The 5,761-nt window shown below is 41.1% G+C and overlaps 2 non-coding genes across 2 annotated transcripts; both read left to right on the top strand.

Annotated features, from left to right (window-relative positions):
• Positions 1 to 3,326: 3,326 nt before the first annotated feature.
• Positions 3,327 to 5,140, top strand: LOC129985368 (small subunit ribosomal RNA). Its single transcript, XR_008785557.1, has one exon. It is a non-coding gene; the product is annotated as a small subunit ribosomal RNA (ribosomal RNA).
• Positions 5,141 to 5,446: 306 nt separating this feature from the next.
• On the top strand, positions 5,447 to 5,600 carry LOC129985374 (5.8S ribosomal RNA). Its single transcript, XR_008785563.1, has one exon. It is a non-coding gene; the product is annotated as a 5.8S ribosomal RNA (ribosomal RNA).
• Positions 5,601 to 5,761: the final 161 nt, after the last annotated feature.

The following is a 5,761-nucleotide window of genomic DNA, read 5'->3' as shown; positions in this document are numbered from 1 at the left end:
TGAAACATTTGAAGAAATCTATGTATTCATTCATTGTAAATATTGTATAAAGGAGATATACTTTAATTAGAATTGGAAATAACAATCTTAATAATGTATGCCTCTATTTAACACAATATAAGTATGACATTACACTTCACATAATGTTTATATGAATAAATACATATAAATTTTACATTAATATTAGATAGAGGTTAAAATTTCAGTGTAAGGTAAAATGACACATGTACTTTATAGTAAGCATTCTTCATATAAGTATTATCTATTTACATAATCTGTTTGAACAAGTAATAAACACCTATGAGTAGAATCCACAAACTATATGTTTGTATTTAACATGAAATAAGTATGTCAGTCACATTTTAAACAAGATTAAACATAAACAACAGGAAATAGGAGAAAGGTATTGCATTTCACACTGTATTACAAGTAAACAATGTTAACATTTTGCACAGTTTGAAGATGAAGCTTAGTTAAGATGAAACATTCTTTGAATGTAAATGTTGTTTGAAGAAATAGGAACCCACGCATAAATTATAGTTGTACAAAGGACTCTAAATCATTTATGTATTGGATGTACAAGCTTTATGCCTGTATTAAACAGAATATAACATAAAATTAAACATTAACAAGAGAATGCTGTACATGAAAACAACATTAATATTAGAAAATGGTTACATTTACAGTGAAAGTAAACAATATACATTCATTACATTACAGCCAACTTGTTTGAACAAGTAATATGCATCTATAAATTGTATTTACCTGAAGATGAAGATTTCCTTACATTATAAACAACATTTAATAATTAGAACAACCTGTTATATGATGAAACATTTCACACTGATTAAAGATGAAGCTTACAGACATACTGAGTATAATCATATAGATTCTTGATGAAATATTTGAAGAAATGTATGCATTCTTTGATTGTAAATAGTACATAAAGAATCTGCACACAAAATATAGGTGGTAATAACATTTTTATGCAGAAATTTGTTGAATTTACAAACCATATCTTTGCAAAGTAACATTACACATTCATTTAAGACTTGAGCTTTCTTTATACAACTGTTACCTCTTCATATCACTTCTTTCCACAAGTAATAAGCACTAATGTTTTGAATATCTAAATTGTATGTTTTAATTTTACATAATATAATGATTTCTTTTCATTTCACACAACACGAATTATGAAAACAACTTGCAGTATGAGTAAACATTTCACAAGTGACTAACCATGAAGCTAAATGTCAAATAAATGAACAATATAATTGATACTAGATGAAACATGAAGGAAGATGAATGTTTATCACTATACACAAAAAATGCAGTAAGAAATCATACTCTTATGCATTAGTAAGTTGAATATACAAGCCATATATTTGTATTTATCAGAGTATAAGAATATCTTTACATTTAACACAATTTTTACATGAATGTAAGTTTACAATATCATGAAATTTTTTGCATTAGTGAAAGATTCAGCGCAGTAATTAACTGAATGAAAACATTCATTCACAAATGATTGATATTGAATGTTACATGAAGGAATACATTTATATTAAAGCTTGCACTCAATTATATATTCAATTTAACATATTAACAGACAGTATTTGTACTTAACTCAGTATTTACAGTAGAAATTGTTAGAATTTGAAAGACATTTCATTTTTTACACTGCTTAAAGAATTTAGAAGATACATTACACATTGTATTAAGGAAACTAAACAACTTGTGCATTCATTAACACAATTTGACCTACTTTGAAGTTCATATGAAGTATACAAGAACATTTACAGCTTTTACTTCACTAATTTGACATTCTTTACACCAAATTTAGTTGTAAATAAGAATTACTTCAAAGAACACTTGAATTCTTTCTTCGAATGCATATAAATATGAACTTTACCAGACATTTATCTTAATTTACTAGAATTTAAGTGCTTGACCTACTTTTAGGTTTGAATCAAGTATTTAACAACATTTGAAGGTTTTATTTCATTATTTTTATAATATTTACACCAAATTGAGTTCTAAATAAGAATACATTCTGCAAATACAGGTATTTAACTTAATTTCAGCGTATTTAAAGCTCTATAAATTTGTATTTGAGTGAATTAACATGTTACTTGACATTTTAAATTCAGAAACAATTTCATAAATATCAACATTTTAATAAAAATTCACAAAAAGTAATTAAAGAAAAGTCAAAATGTAAACATTTTAAGGAAAAACAGAGATGCGCGATTTTCGGCAAAGTCCTAATAGGAGCACGCGATAAGGTGAAATTTTCTACTAAGTCCGACGATGTGAGAAGTCGCGTTTTTCAGCAAAGTCCAAATCAGAACGCGCGATAAGGTGATAGTCGCTTCGCGAGTTTTCCGTCAAAGTCCGACGATGTGAGATTTTCTGCAAAGTCCGATACCGGAGCACGAGAAAGTGAGAAGTCGCTACCCGAGATTTCCTTCTAAATGCAAATAGGGGAGAAGTCGCGATTTTCTTCAAAGTCCAATCACCGAGAAGAGCGCTAAATACTACGTCGCACTAGTTTGGCGAAACGGGTTGCCAGTGCACAATTTTTATTATTTTCGCCCGCGGCGGCTTCTTCCGGTCGCCTGGTGGCTGGGCGAAGCGCGCGCCACTCGCGATCACGAGCGGAACATAAGGGATCGTCCGTAGCCCTATATGAGTAGCAGGTGACTGCTGGAAACAGTGGTCGATCGCGAGACAGAATGCGTTTTAAAAACGCGTCGTAATCTCGCGTACCTGTCTTGGGTCTCGGCAACGGGATTGGGTTGTTAGTACCGGTTGGCTACCTCCGGGAAAGCGGTCCTCTAACGTTGACGGTGGGTCTGTCGTGCCCGATCGGATCGGTTCTCGGTTCTTTATGGGTCGGTCGGACGCTGCCTCCGGGATAGAGGGTGTTATTCTTCTGCTACGAAGGCTGCGATCGGCGGGGAGGTATTCTCCGTCTTTCTGGCCGCTTCCAAACTATCTCAGCCTCTCTGCGAGCGGCTCGGCCCCCGTGCCGTTGACGCGACGAGCAGAACCGTACTTAAAGGAATTGATTGGTTTTCTGCATCTGTGTCCAGCGCACATATCTTCTCGATGCCTCCGCACTCGCCCCGCGGCGTTGAAGCCGTCGGGGAAGTCGTGAGACTATAGAACCTCTGTAGATTGCACGGGGAATACCTACACAAAAAGCGAGATTGACTGAGGGATCCTCCGTAGTCGAGGCGTCCCCCGCGACTGAAAATGTCGCGACTCGTGAAATGTAAGGATTCGGAGTGCATTTTCCGAACGTTCGTATGAACGATGGAAGTTACCTGGTTGATCCTGCCAGTAGTCATATGCTTGTCTCAAAGATTAAGCCATGCATGTCTAAGTACATGCCGTATTAAGGCGAAACCGCGAATGGCTCATTAAATCAGTTATGGTTCCTTGGATCGTACCTTACTACTTGGATAACTGTGGCAATTCTAGAGCTAATACATGCAGCAGAGCTCCGACCTTCGGGAACGAGCGCTTTTATTAGACCAAAACCAATCGGGCCTCGTGTCCGTCTCTTGTGGTGACTCTGTATAACTTTGGGCTGATCGCACGGGCTCGTCCCGGCGACGTATCTTTCAAGTGTCTGCCTTATCAACTGTAGATGGTAGGTTACGCGCCTACCATGGTCGTAACGGGTGACGGGGAATCAGGGTTCGATTCCGGAGAGGGAGCCTGAGAAACGGCTACCACATCCAAGGAAGGCAGCAGGCGCGCAAATTACCCACTCCCAGCACGGGGAGGTAGTGACGAAAAATAACAATACGGGACTCTTTTGAGACCCCGTAATTGGAATGAGTACACTCTAAATCCTTTAACGAGGATCCATTGGAGAGCAAGTCTGGTGCCAGCAGTCGCGGTAATTCCAGCTCCAATAGCGTATATTAAAGTTGTTGCGGTTAAAAAGCTCGTAGTTGGATCTCAGCTCCGGCCGGACGGTCCGCCTACCGGTGGTTACTGTTCGCTGCCGAGCGTTCAGGGGGCTTCTGTCTATGATCTTCACCGGTTGTGGGCGGAGACCCTCACGTTTACTTTGAAAAAATTAGAGTGCTCAAAGCAGGCGCGACGCCTGAATAATTGTGCATGGAATAATGGAATAGGACCTCGGTTCTATTTTGTTGGTTTTCGGAACACGAGGTAATGATTAAGAGGGACAGACGGGGGCATTCGTATTGCGACGCTAGAGGTGAAATTCTTGGACCGTCGCAAGACGAACTACTGCGAAAGCATTTGCCAAGAATGTTTCCATTAATCAAGAACGAAAGTTAGAGGTTCGAAGGCGATCAGATACCGCCCTAGTTCTAACCATAAACGATGCCAGCCAGCGATCCGGCTGTGTTCCTCAAATGACACGCCGGGCAGCTTCCGGGAAACCAAAGCTTTTGGGTTCCGGGGGAAGTATGGTTGCAAAGCTGAAACTTAAAGGAATTGACGGAAGGGCACCACCAGAAATGGAGCCTGCGGCTTAATTTGACTCAACACGGGAAAACTTACCCGGCCCGGACACAGGAAGGATTGACAGATTAAGAGCTCTTTCTTGATTCTGTGGGTGGTGGTGCATGGCCGTTCTTAGTTGGTGGGGCGACTTGTCTGGTTAATTCCGATAACGAACGAGACTCTAGCCTACTAAATAGACGTTCCCATCCTCTTGTAGTGGGACGTTCTTCTTAGAGGGACAAGCGGCGTTTAGCCGCACGAGACAGAGCAATAACAGGTCTGGGATGCCCTTAGATGTCCGGGGCCGCACGCGCGCTACATTGAAGGAATCAGCGTGTGCTTTCCCTGTCCGAAAGGACTGGGTAACCCGTTGAACCTCCTTCGTGCTGGGGATTGGAAAGTGTAATTGATTCCATGAACGAGGAATTCCCAGTAAGCACGAGTCATCAGCTCGTGTTGATTACGTCCCTGCCCTTTGTCCACACCGCCCGTCGCTACTACCGATTGAATGATTTAGTGAGGTCTTCGGACTGGCGCTCGGATTGGCCTTTTGGTCGAGCCGGTGTGCCGGAAAGATGACCAAACTTGATCATTTAGAGGAAGTAAAAGTCGTAACAAGGTTTTCGTAGGTGAACCTGCGAAAGGATCATTAATTATAAACTATTATGTTTAAACGAGGAGCTTTTTTAAGTTCCTTGCCGGTACTGGTTCCCACGCGACTCGGGGAACGAAGTACCCAAATTCGAATCTATGATGCCTACTATGGGTGTGCCTGTTCTATCCCCGGCCCTCGACTTGGGCAAGAGGGGGGTCCTAGTTAACTAGGGCTAGGCTTGAAGAGATGTGCCTGTGTGCACACCGCCCCGTGGCATCGCTTCCCTATATGGGGAGTGTATTGAAATAATACTCGAACGCACTAACGACCTTTCGGAAACGATTGGCCAAAAATAAGAAGTACAACTCTGAGCAGTGGATCACTCGGCTCACGGGTCGATGAAGAACGCAGCCAGCTGCGAGATTTGGTGTGAATTGCAGGACACATTGAGCACTGATTTTTCGAACGCACATTGCGGCCTCGGGTCCTGCCCGGGGCCTCGCCTGTCTGAGGGTCGGATAAGACTTGCAAAGGATAATACTTTTTATCCAATTGGCCGTGTCGGGTTTTATAAACTCGTCGGCTCAAGTATTATTAGGATCCTCCCCGGTCGAGAAAGCATAGCCCTCGTGCATGCTCGTCGCTCGGAGAAGACGGACCACGTTTCTCCTCGAAGAC

The sequence above is a fragment of the Argiope bruennichi genome, chromosome 9 (genome assembly GCF_947563725.1).
Source record: "Argiope bruennichi chromosome 9, qqArgBrue1.1, whole genome shotgun sequence".
Classification (NCBI taxonomy): Eukaryota; Metazoa; Arthropoda; class Arachnida; order Araneae; family Araneidae; genus Argiope; species Argiope bruennichi.
This window is presented reverse-complemented; position numbering and strand designations above follow the sequence as displayed.